The sequence below is a fragment of the Sorex araneus genome, chromosome 7 (assembly GCF_027595985.1).
Source record: "Sorex araneus isolate mSorAra2 chromosome 7, mSorAra2.pri, whole genome shotgun sequence".
Lineage (NCBI taxonomy): Eukaryota > Metazoa > Chordata > Mammalia > Eulipotyphla > Soricidae > Sorex > Sorex araneus.
In genome coordinates this window covers 42,840,850-42,853,470 of record NC_073308.1, presented here as the reverse complement: position 1 = coordinate 42,853,470, position 12,621 = coordinate 42,840,850, and the positions used below count along the sequence as shown (strand labels likewise).

The 12,621-nt window shown below is 50.4% G+C and overlaps 1 protein-coding gene across 2 annotated transcripts in view; it reads right to left on the bottom strand.

The window, feature by feature from the left end:
- SLC39A14 (solute carrier family 39 member 14) overlaps window positions 1-6,427 on the bottom strand; it is a 45,101-nt gene extending 38,674 nt beyond the window's left edge. For both annotated transcript variants that reach the window (XM_055144755.1, XM_055144754.1), the window contains exon 1: window positions 6,270-6,427. The gene's annotated coding sequence lies outside the window, so the exon portion shown is untranslated. The remainder of the gene's footprint in view (window positions 1-6,269) is intronic.
- Window positions 6,428-12,621: the final 6,194 nt, after the last annotated feature.

Sequence of the window (12,621 nt, the reverse complement as noted above, 5' to 3'; positions counted from 1 at the left end):
GAGAGCCCTGAGAACTGCCGGGTATATCCCCACTCCCAAAAAATTTTGTTTACATTGTTGAGCAGATTATGATATAGCCATAAAGCAGATTAAACTCGAGGGGAAAATTCTGATCCCACGGTAAGGGGTGGTGGTGGCTGGAATCTCAGCTCTGCCATGAGGGAAACTATTAATGATAAGGCGACAGGCAAGAATTACCAGAGACTGCCTCAGGACCACAGGGTTAGACTCCCCCCCCCCTCACATATTGATTTACAATTTTTCTTTTTAATGGCTCATGCTGCTTTGGATTATCAAAAGAAAATTACATTTAATACCAAAGAGTTGCTCGGGGATATGGTGGGATATAAAGAATCACTGATTCGGGAAGAATCTTTAAGGTAGAGGGGCTGGAGCAATAGCACTTGTGGGTAGGGCATTTGCCTTGAACACGACAGACCCGGGTTCAATCCCCAGCATCCCATATGGTCGCCTGAGCACCGCCAGGAGTAACTCCTGAGTGCAGAGCCAGGAGCAACCCCTGAGCATCACTGGGTGTGACCTAAAAAGTGGGGGAAAAAAAATAAAAGAGGCTTTAAGGTAGAAAGGGCAGTGCTGCACAGGGCTAGGGGAGGCTGGAGAATGGGGGCTGGTGTGGAGGATGAGGGTGGTCCTCAATCCGGAGAGTGAGCCCCCATCTGTGGCCGCCACCTCCCATGACAGGCGTGTCCCTTGCTCATCTCTCCATCAGTTCCTCTGACCCGGACATGCGCAATGTCCCCGCACGCCAGTCTGACGCATTTGAGCCCTTACTCACACACTTCCATCTGCCAGCCCCCTCTCCCCCGTCCCCCCTGCCCGCCGCCTTCTCCCTAGATCTCAAAATGGGACTCAATTCCATCTCCTGGAAACATCTGCAAACCAATCTGGGCCAGCAGACCTACACTACACGTCCTCGGCCCCTTCCATGCAAGGGCCCTTAAAGAACACCAAAGGGAGCAAGAGCTTTCGCAGTCGCTTCCAGCACCGACTCGACAGTGTATCCGGGCCTGGGTGTCCTACCTGGCCTTGTGCAGTGTAAGCTCTCAGCTGAGCCCCCACCAGATCAGCCCATCCCCCCCACCCCATCTAGCAGGAGCCTGAGTCCACCCTGGCCCACCAGGCGGCCAGCCCAGGCTGCCCAGGCGGAGGGCTCGGTCACCACGCCTGTGCGCCCTTTCTCAAACCCCTTCACATCGCTTCCATGCTTTCTATGATTACAACGTAATGAATCAGTAACTGGAATACGAATGGCGAGAAAAAGGTTTGAGTTCCTTGAAAATTAAGCTAAGGGATCCACACGCCAGCTTCCTAAACCGTGGGTCACACACAGGTCCCATGGATTGCGTGTGGGGGACGTGAGAAACTTTGGCCACAGCAAAGTGGTCCTGAGTATTCAAAAGTGAATCCAAAAATCAACCAGGATCTGAGGTGCTTCTGGGGTCACCAACCCACGCTGCCCTTCCCGGGCAAAGGGGATCAGGAGTGGAGGCCGAGAGATGCCAGCAGGACAGGGATGCGCCTTGCATAGGGTCGACCCCAGCTCAAATGCTGGCAGGGTTCCAAGGACCACCAGGGATCACTCCTGAGCAGAGAGCCAGGAATAGCCCCTGAGTAGCACTGGTGTGTAGCCTCAAACACCCTCTCCCCCCAAAAGAATTTTAGAATGAAAATCGTTTTTAAAATAATGATTTGAATAGATAAGTATTAGATAAGATTTGGTATGTGAACTGATTTGCAAATGACTCCTTTAAAAAATTTTTTTAAATTTTTTACAATTTTTTAAATTTAATTTAAATTTTTAAATTTCAAACCCAGTAATGCTCAGGGGTTATTCCTGGCTCTCTGCTCAGGAATTACTCCTGGTGGTACTTTGATTCAGTACTATATGGGATGCTGGGATCAAACCTATGTCATTGCATGTAAGGCAAACACCCTATCCTGTACCTATGGCAACCTATAACTACTATAGCTACCTACCTGTACTACAGCTCCAGCCTCTAAAATTTCCTTATTGAAATGACAGGAAGGAGACGTTGCAAAGGGGTATGGCACTTATCTCACATGAGGCTGAGCCCGAATTAATCCCCAGCACCATATGGTCCCCTGGAGGGCACCCAAACATCACTATGGCACTGGAGGTCCCAGATCACTGTTCAGGTGGCCCTGGGTCATCCCTGGGGGGCACTGAGCCCGAGCAGTACTGAATCCTCGACCCCACTGGGTAACTCACTAGGAGGGGCCACAGGATCTCAGAACTACTTTCCCCCACTCCTGTGGGGTGGGCGGGGGAAGGTCCCTAACAGATAGAGCTATCCTTTCACCAAGCAATCCCGCTTCAGTTTATGGTCACACACCACGTGGGAAACGCCATCTGCACAATGTCATTCACAGCAGCACTGCTCATAACGACACATACTGTAAACAATCATGCCGGGCGAGAGAGGGAGGTGACCTGTACTGGTAAAAGCAGGCGATGGCACCGCGGAGATCGTACCTTTGTTTTTCTTTAAATGAACTACCAAGACTGAGTGCACCAAGATTCCGGGGGCCCAGTGACAATAAACTTTGGTCACCTTTAGTCCACCAAAGCCCCGGATTTTCTCCATCCAGGGCCAGATGCTGGAGGAAGCAGATTGGGAAGCTGAGGAGGCAGCCAGACTTTGAGTTTCCACAGCAGGAAACAGGTTCCCACCGCAGGGCACAATGGGCTCGCCTGGCTTGCTGACAGAGGCTGACCTGCCTCCTGCCCTCTGGGAGAGAGGCCTGATGGCTCCCGGGCAAAGGGGCAGACGGATGGGATTGGAGCAGCAGAACAGTGGGGAGGGCATTTGCCTTGCATGAGGCTGACCCAGGTTCAATCCCCGGAGCATCTCCAGGAGTGATTCCTGCATGCAGAGCCAGGAGTAACTCTTGAGCATCTCTAAGTGTGGCCCCAAAACAAAAACAAAAGGGTACGGATGGAGCAGCTGGGTCCACAGACTGACCGGCTTAGTCCTGGGGAGGGCATGCAGTCTGGACTGGCAGCAGACTCTGGACTCTTTATCTGCTGGCATCCTGCCAGCCCACCAACCTGGAGGTCAGAGAAGTCCAGTGTAGACATGCGGAGTTCTGGCTGGGCCCCGCACCCTCCCCTAGACAGCATGACCCTTCACCAGCTCCCCAACCTCCTAAGTCCGCAAGCCTCTGAGAGAGACACAAGAGTCAACCAGAAGAGGGGCTGCAGGGATAGCACAGCAGGTAAGACACTTGCCTTGCATGCAGTTGACCTGGGTTCAATCCCTGGCACCCCGTATGGTCCAAGTCCCGCCAGAAGTGGTCCCTGAGTACACAGCCAAGTGTAAGCAGGTATGACCCCCACCAAAACCAAACCAAAATTAAAAAGTCCACCAGAAGAAACATTTATCCATTTAAAAACCAACGAAACAAAACCCTTCAATAAGCAAGCAGCCTTCAACTGGTTCCTTCCTCTTCATGATCTTAAGGAAAAGAACCATCAACAATGTAATCAATACACTTCATTAGGAATGGGAACATACTCTTTCTCTAGTCTTCTCCATCAAGCCTCTTGGCCAAGTTCAAGCAATATAACTTGAGAGTACAAACACAGAAATTGTATTTCTTCTGTTATAAGACAGAAACGAATTCCTAACGTCCTCCCAGCTCGACATTCTATCACCTTCTCTTGTTTTTGGATCACACCAAGCTGTGCTCAGGGGACCATATGGGATGCCAGAGATTGAACCTGGTCGGCTGTGTGCAAGGCAAGCGCCCTACCCGCTGAACTATCTCTTCGCACTCATTCTATTATCTTTGATTCTGCCAAATGTCTAAGTATTACTTTCCTTAAGTGCAAAGAGGCTAAGTTATTTCCATACAGTATGAAGAAAAAAAGCTTCCAATTTCCAGAAAAAGTCTCTCCAACACAATTACTTAAACTCTAAGAGTTTGTAAATAATGGACATAGACTGGGGTTCCCTGTGGAATACATGGGCAGGAAAGGAAAGAGGAAAGTGGGAAGATTTCGAAAACAGAATCAGATTAGGGACCGAGAGCATGTGCCCAGGGGTCTACCTACCCTTCTCCCTCCTACCCCCAGGCTGCTGCCTTTAGTCAGCATTTCCATTATCTGAAGAAATGAAAACAGCTCTCAGCACTCAAGGTAGAAAAAGTTTTCTCTTCCATTTGCCCACTAAATTTGGTACAATGGTGACAGACAAGAGGCCTTCACCAAAAGGCCATGTTCAAAAAAAGAACAGGCCGAGTTCATAAGGAAGAGAGGAATGCATCCTAAATCTGGGCTCAGAGCTACACCCCAATCTGGATCAGCTTCTGGACTCCTTAAGCAACCACTCCAAGAGATGAGGATGGGATGGTAAGAAAGTACCCGATTCCCATCTCAGTGGTCAAACAGTTCAAGTGCAAGAGTGGGGGGGAGGGGAGGGAGGCTGGCTGGGGTCTGATCCCCAAACCAAACACCAAACCAATCTCAGTTACACTCCTGTAACAAGGTAGCAACTGATTATAAAACTTGGGCTTTAGGTCCAAAGCTTAAACTCTGTCCCTTCCCACCATGGCTAGTGGAATTAACTGGACACTACAAGGCACCCTCTGGGGCAGTGATTCCTCATCCCTCACACTGGCTGCTCTTTCTCCCCAACAAGGACTGCCCTCTCTCGGGTGTCCTCAGCAACACCCCCCACCCCCCGCCCCCGACCCGGCCAGCCCCAGCAAGCACAGGGCAGGCACTATGTTTTTTAAGTGAAGCAAAATAGTTTTATTTAAAGAAACTTGCTTAGAGAAGTGTGAGGGATGGGGGAAAGAGAACTGTGTGTTCAAGTCACTGTGTACTTATGCGGGGAGGGGCGGAGGGTCCAGTCCTCCTGGCTTTCCTCCCGGCCTAAAGACAAGGTTAGTAATTCTGTTTGGCGCCCTCTAGTCACAGTAGGAAGGGGACCGACCACGACTGCTTCCAGCTCCTGGCCACTGTCACACTCAAGAAAACTCAGTCCTGAGTCGCCACCAGGAAAAGGCATAGGTGGTATTGCACTTCAGCTGCTTCAAGTTTACTTCTGGATGTTTTCTCTTGCATCATCAAATTCCTCCCCATCTTCAGGGCTCTCATTTTAAGAGATAACAAACTAATCAGGAGCTGTTAGGGGGTCAGAGCGGGAAGCTGCCCTTAGCTCTCATCCCTTCCCAAAGCTGTATCGGGGCCAATTGGGAGCAGAGGTGGACAGAGGTGGACAGAGGCCAGTCCGCACTACCCTCTAACTAACATCTCCACTCGCCAGCAGCCTACCCAGCGGACAGGGCCCCGAGGGACGACGGCGGCCTGCAGACCTAAACCTCCTCCTCCTCCCCCCCCCCCCCCCGAGCCCTAGGAGGCTCCAGTCCAAGCTGGACCTGCCCTCCGCCCGGGGAGGGCACGCGGACCCTCACCAAACCATCCTCCTGGCACGCACCGCATCTTCAAAACCGAAGACACAACCCACAGTCGGAAAACGTTCTTGTCTTCGCTGGGCTCCGGAGGAACCGGCTAGGATGGTCCTTGTGGTCCCAGTGCCCTAACCCACCAAGAGAGGGCAGACTGACCCCTTCCTTTCTGGGTCGTGGGGAGCCCAAATAGCCCGAAACCCATGCTTTCCGGGCAAGTCGGGCCGAGTTGAGTCGAGCGCCCCAGCCATTCTCGAGCTCCTTCTGCCGCTCAGCCGGGAGGTCTGGGGGCGGGGGGTGGAGGGGGTCTGGCCGAGAGGGGTCCCGGTGGCGGGGGGTAGGGGGGACAGTTCTTGGAAAGCAGAGTCCGGCAGGCAGCGCCGCATCTGAGCCGCCTCCGGAGCTGGCCCCCGCGCTGCCTTTTCTGTCCTCCGTGCAGGGTCCGGAGAGCCGCTTCACGCTCCGCACACCCTTCTCCGGCCCCGCGCTGTCCAGCCCCGGGACGGCGGCCGCGACCTCCCCGCCCTCGCCCCCCACCCCCCACCCCCACGGCGGCCACTGCGGCCAGGTGCCCGCTTCCATCCGGGCTGCGGGCCCTCGGCGGGTCCTCGGGGGCCGCTCCCTGCGATGGCCCGAAGCCGGGACCCACGGCGACCGGGCTCCAGCGGCTCGGCCCGGCCGTGCACCCTCCCCCACCCCGCAAGACCCGGTGACCCCGAGACCAGCCAGCAGGCTAGGGCTGCTATATCTCGGCGCGATGCCCCATCCCCGGGGCTCAGCGCCCGGCGCCCGCGCGTGCGCCCTTGGCCGCTCACCTGCCGCTCCGGCGAACGCCAGTCGGGCCCCGCGCAGCCTCACAGCCAGGCCCCTCGGCGGCGGCGGCGCCAGCAGCAGCGGCGGCGGCGGCGGCGGCGGCGGCGGCGGCGGCGGCGGCAGCTCGGTGCGTGCGTCCGCGCGGCACAGCCCCCAGCGCTCGCCCCCCTCCTGCGTTCGTCCTCCCCGCCGCGCGCATGCCCCGCTATATACCGGGCGCGTCAGCGGCAGGCCCCGCCCCCGGCGCGGCGCGGCCCCACCCCCGCACCAGCCCGGCCCCGCCCCCGGACTCCAGCCCCGCCCTCAGCCCCGCCCCACCTCCCCGCCCGGAGCCCGGGCCTGCCACGTGGGAACCCCGCCCGCTCCTGGGCGACTTGCGCCGGCCGCCCGCCTGCGGGCTCCCGCTGGGCTGCAGCCAGGGCTGTGCTTGCCTCGAGCTACGGTCAATCTTCCCACCCTTTCGAGAATTCCATTCTTGACTCATCCAGGCCCCCTAGGCTCCTCCTTCTGCTGGGATCCTCCCGCTCAGGCCGTCCCCTTTGGACGTGGGACGCGGTCCAACCCAGCCGCTTTAGGAGTAAGCCCGCTACTTCAGAACCACGTGAAATCTTCTGCCTCCCCGATTCAGTGTTTGAAGGGGACTCACCCATACCAACGTTTCTTACACCTAAGGACAAAAATGCAGTTCACGTTCCGTATGATGCTCGTTTTTTTTACAAGTACTCGAACCATCCCCCATCCCAGCCCCAACCCCCATATAAGGCTACGAAACCGTATTTCCTTTTTTAAAAATGGATTTTTATTTAAAACAGCGTGATTTACAAAGTTTTTCATTATAGCTGTTTCAAACATTTAGTGTTCCTTCCCTCCAACAATTTCCCTTTCCCTCCCAATCCTACCTGTCCCCTTTTAAAGCCGCATTTCCCAACTCAATGCTAGGTGAAAGGTGACCTTTTGTGAGTGACCCTGGACTCTCTTCCGAGAAGGAACCGTTGTAATTGAGATGGATACCAGCACTTAGAAATGTAAATTTATTGATAAGCCACTCATTAAGCTTCCATTGTTCTATTCTGCAGGAGGGGAGTCAAGTATTTCCTCTGTTGACAAGTACCCCAAAGGAAAGACCCTCTGAAATTGTAAGCACCTACATTCAAGCTCTAGCTCAGTGACTGATGCCCAGTCGGCACTAAGTCTCTGACTTTGCCCAGTGAAAGGGCCCCCTGAGGCTGGCAGTGCTAAGGATGAAAGGGAAAGCAGGCAATCAAGAAAAGGGAAAGCATCCCACATGGTCCCCTGAGCACCACCAGGGGTAATTCCTGAGTGCAGAGCCAGGAGTAACCCCTGTGCTTCGCCGGGTGTGACCAAAAAAAAAAAAAAAAATAGGGGCTCAACAGCAACTTGTTCCTACTGGCTGGGTATACCAGAGCAGGTCACTCCTGAGAGGAGCTGGGTCCTGGGTTTTTCTCAAATTCAATTATCCTCACCCTGCAATTATGGTGTAGGGAGGGTATGGTGCTTGGGTAAGGGGTGGGGTGAGTCTCATTTTCCAAATAATTTCAAAGTATGTCTTAAAGATCCTTTACAGCCCCTCATCTTTGTAATAACCCTTTAATTTCAGACATTATGTCATCTATTGGGACTCATCTCCAACAACTTTCAGAAACGGTGCCCTCTCTATCACCTTTTTTTTCTCCTTGCAGTGCCATGAAAGGAATGGAAACCTCTGCCAGAGATTAAGTACATGCTTCTAACACAGGGGACTCTGAAAAGTATAAAGCCCACAAATACGTATTATAATGAAATATTCTCTTCTTAAAAACTGGGATCCAAAAACAATTTTATGGCTTTTCTAGGCATACCCTCTAGAATAAGGTACATGATTGCCCCAGGAGCAGAGCAGGGAGGGAAGAGGACAAGACACCCCGTCACAGGGCCTATCACAGCATTCTCACTTGTTTGTAATCAGACTCCAAGGATAGAGCTGCCAAAGTCCACCAAAGCTGATAAGTTATCAGTAACCCATTAGGGGAACACAATTAATTATTAACACAGGTAAAAACCCAAAGCTTTGAACTCTTTATATCCATCCCCATACAAAATAGTTTACAAAGCCAACCTTGTGGCTTTGTAATCCAGTCCTAATTCTATCCTTCTCTCTGCCTAGTATACTTTCCCTTCTTTAATCCCTTTGCTTTGTAGCTGTTGCAATTTTATTGGGCTGGGGGTGAGGCGGAAGGGTTGGAGGTGAGAGACAACACACGAGTTGTGTTTGCTCGTATTTTGACTGTAGTGTTTGCTGGGAGTGTTATGGTGCTCACACGTGCTTCCTGTGAGGGTCACACTCCTGGCCACAGTTCTAGTACATCTCACCCCTGCCTCTGTGCTGGTGATGACACTTTGTGTTGTGGCATTGGGGTTTCCAGACAATAAAGTCACTAGGAATGCAACTGTGCATATGGGCAGCACAGAGGTTGAACTCATGCCTCAGACTTGCAAGTCACTGAGACATCTCAAAGGTCCCCACCTTCTTTTTCTCTCTTGCTCTCACACTTAGAAAAAGAATTCTGTTTTTCAATTCTATTTATTTTGGATTTGGGCCCACACCCGACAGTGTCAAGGCTTACTCCCGACTCTGTGCTCAGGGATGACTGTGACCATATGGGGTTCTGAGGATGGAACTCGGACTGGCCACATGCATGACAAGCTCCCTCCCTGCAGTGCTCTCTAGTTCCCTCCCCTATTCTTATTTTTTAAACCACCTCCGAGCAGAGGAGTTGGCTCAGAGGTGAAGAGCATACCTTGCATGCATGAGGCCTGGTTAACTCCCTTTCAGAAACTTGCAGCATATTTAATTTACCCTCTTAAAAATTATTATAATTTAAGTAACATGATTATAATGGTGCTAAATGAGTGTTTATGGGCTTTTGTTGTTGCTCCTTTTTTTTTTTTTGACAGTAGGGATGGGTTGTATTAGAAAGGCATCCAGTTAAGCACCCAGGATGGTGACCTCCCTCTCCACACCCAGCTGGATGCTGATGGGAGTGATCTCCCAAGGGCTGCGCAGCTCTGTGAAGCACTTGGGGATAAACATCTGAAAGCTGTCCCAGGTCTTGGAATCTTCACCACATGGGGTCTTCCTAGTGGTGATCCTCAGCGTCTTGTTGGGTTTCCACACCAGCCCCTTCACTTTCAGGTTCTTGGATGCAGGTTCTTCTACCCGAGTCAAGGTGCTGTGCGCCTTCTCCAAGGGATTCTCTTGTGAGGGTGATCCAGATGTGTTGTACTGCCGCCTATGGCCCTACCAATGTTTTTGAAGGTCATGTCTGATGTGTGGCTTCCTAACCAACTTGTGCCACCATCGAGGAGAACAGAGTGAGTCAGGAGCAGAAGTAAGCCTCATGGATCCGATCCCCACCCAATTCCCATGCATGTCTTTTGAAAATAAAGAATGTTTATAGTTTTGATGTAAATATTTACCAAAGTGCCCAAGATTGTCCCTCCAGGCCCACAGCTTGGTTGTCAGGTGTGTGTGTGTGTGTGTGTGTGTGTGTGTGTGTGTGTGGTTTTTGCTGTTGTTTTTGTTGTTTTTAACCCAAGTCCAAGGGACAAACTTTTGTTTGGGGGCCGCAGCACTCAGCAGTGTTCAATGGCTATTCTCCTGGCTCTCTCCTTGGGGATCACTTGTGGAGCTGTTCGGATCATATTGTGCTGGGTATCAAACTCTGGTCACCTACATGCAAACCATGCACTTTGTGGCCAGAGAGAGTACAATGGATAAAGCTTTGCAGTGCTGACCTGAGTGCAATCCCTGGCATCAACATGGTCCCTTAAGCACCACCAGGAGTGATCCCTGAGCACAGAGGCAAGAGTAAGCCCTGAGAACTGCTGAGTGTGGCTCCAAAAGCCTAACCAAAAACAACACCAAAAAAAAAATATATATATATATGCATTCCAGCCTATGCGCTCCCTGGACCTATCTTTTCAAACTTAAAAAATATAATCCACACTGAAAAATACTTTGAAGGAAACCAGGATTATGGTTCAAAAAGGAGTACTTGCATGGCATATGTAACACCCTGACTTAAAGTGGATTGAATGCCCTGGTATGGCATTTCTCCTAAGCATCACAGCATCTTCTGTCCATCCACCCATCATCCATCCAATTAATCAATCATTTACCCATAATTTAACTCCTGGAAAAATATAGCAAGTAGGGACCACAGAGATTGTACAGGGGTTAAGTACCTGTCTTGCATGCAGCTAACCTGGTCTGACTCACAGCACCATGTATGGTCCCCAGAGTTCTGCTAGGAATGATTCTTGAACAGAGCCATAAGTAAGTCCTGAGCACAGTCAAATATGGCCAAGTCAGCCCCCTTCTTGCCCCCTTCCAAAGAATATGGCAAGCATTTTGTAAATCTCCTTAGTATATGCAATGTACTAAAATTTTGTATTCTTTTGACATTTTTTTAAATTGGTAATAAAACCACGAAATAAGTCATGATCTATTGGGTGATAATCCACCAATTAAAGCATTTTATATGGCTTACAGTACTTGAATTTTCTCCTTAAATTTGGTTGCTGGTGTTTGGTTTTATTTTGGCAAGAAGTGGGACACTCTGGGCAATGCTCAGGGTTTCTCCTGGCTCTGCATTCAGAAATTATTCCTGGCAATGCTCAGGGGACTATACAGAATGCTGTGGATCAAACCCAGGTATACTGTGTGCAAGGCAAATGTTCTACTTTCTGTACTCTAGTTCTGGGTCTCCCCTCCCCGACTTAGTTACTTTATTCCTAACCTATTAGAGCTTAATTTGTCTTAATTACAAGATATTTCTGCATATGCCCATATCCCTGGGCTGGAGCAATAGCACAGGAGGCAGGGCATTTGCCTTGCACACAGCCAACCAGGGTTCTATTCCTCCGGCTCTCTCGGAGAGCCTGGCAAGCAACCAAGAGTATCCCACCCACACGGCAGAGCCTGGCAAGCTACCCCTGGCATGCCAAAAACAGTAACGAGTCTCACAATGGAGACGTTAATGGTGCCCACATGAGCAAATCAATGAAGGGGACGATAGTGCTTACAGTGCCCATATCCCTAACATAACATTTTTTTTTTTCTTTTTGGGTCACACCCGGCTATGCTCAGGGGTTACGCCTGGCTTTTGCACTCAGGAATTACTCCTGGCGATGCTCGGGGGACCATATGGGATGGTGGGAATCGAACCCGGGTCGGCCGCATGCAAGGCAAACGCCCTACCCACTGTGCTATCACTCCAGCCCTCCTAACATAACATCTTGTACATAACAGATTCTTAATAAATATTTGTTTAATGACGAGGTCAGCTCAATAAAACTCTGGTGTTAGGCAATATTTAAGGGAACTAAGCACAAAAACCTGACATGTTAATGACTGCTATTTCCCTTCTGAGAAGATACTCTAGCTACCTGCCAGAAAAGATATGTAGAAAGATTTCCCGTAGCTGATTTAAATAGCCTTATGAAAGCAGCCAGAAAAATAAAATATGTGTGGTGGTGGTGGGCGGGGGGTTGGTGGGATTTGGCATTCAGAATACCAAAGCCCCTTCTATGGTTACTGACAAAGTGGGCAGCATGGTTGATCAGAGTTGGGGCATGAAATATCCACCTCCCCTCCCCCCAGACCTTTAGCAGATTTCTTTGACACTTTCCAGAGACATTTCAAACTGTTTTGTCTAGCTTAATAAATTTAGGGGGGAAAGAAGGAAAAGTGAAGATCCTAATCTACCCAATATCCTATCCATATTCTGCCAAACGAGTCTGGATATCTTTAGAAAATTTAATAATTTGTAATCATTGGATAGCTTTAGCAGACAAAAAAAAATGCAGCGTGTGTGTGTGATTGGTTCAACAGAAAAATTACAGGATTGTCCATTTCATCTAAAATACCTAACTTGTTGTCATAAAATTGTTCATCGTGGGCCAGAGAAATAGTACAGCAGGTAAGGGGCTTGCTTTGCATACTGCCAAGCCAGGTTTGATTCCTGGCATCTCCTGAGCACTGCTAGGGGAGAACCTATGTAGAAGTTTTTATTTCTGGGTCTTGAGAAATAGTTCAAAAGGCTACTACGTGTGCTTTGCAAGCCAGAGGCTTACTTTTAATTACTGGCACTGCATGGTACCCTAGCACTGCAGGAAGTGACCCCTAAGCACAGAGCTGTGGAATTCACAGTCAGAAATTTGCTCCTGATTACCACTGAGTGTTGGCCCCCAAACAGTTTTTACTATTTAGTTTTAGATTTGCAGCTAAATAGAATGAACAAGGGGAAGTGTCATACATCCCCTAACCCAATTACAAAGTCTTCTTCATTAACA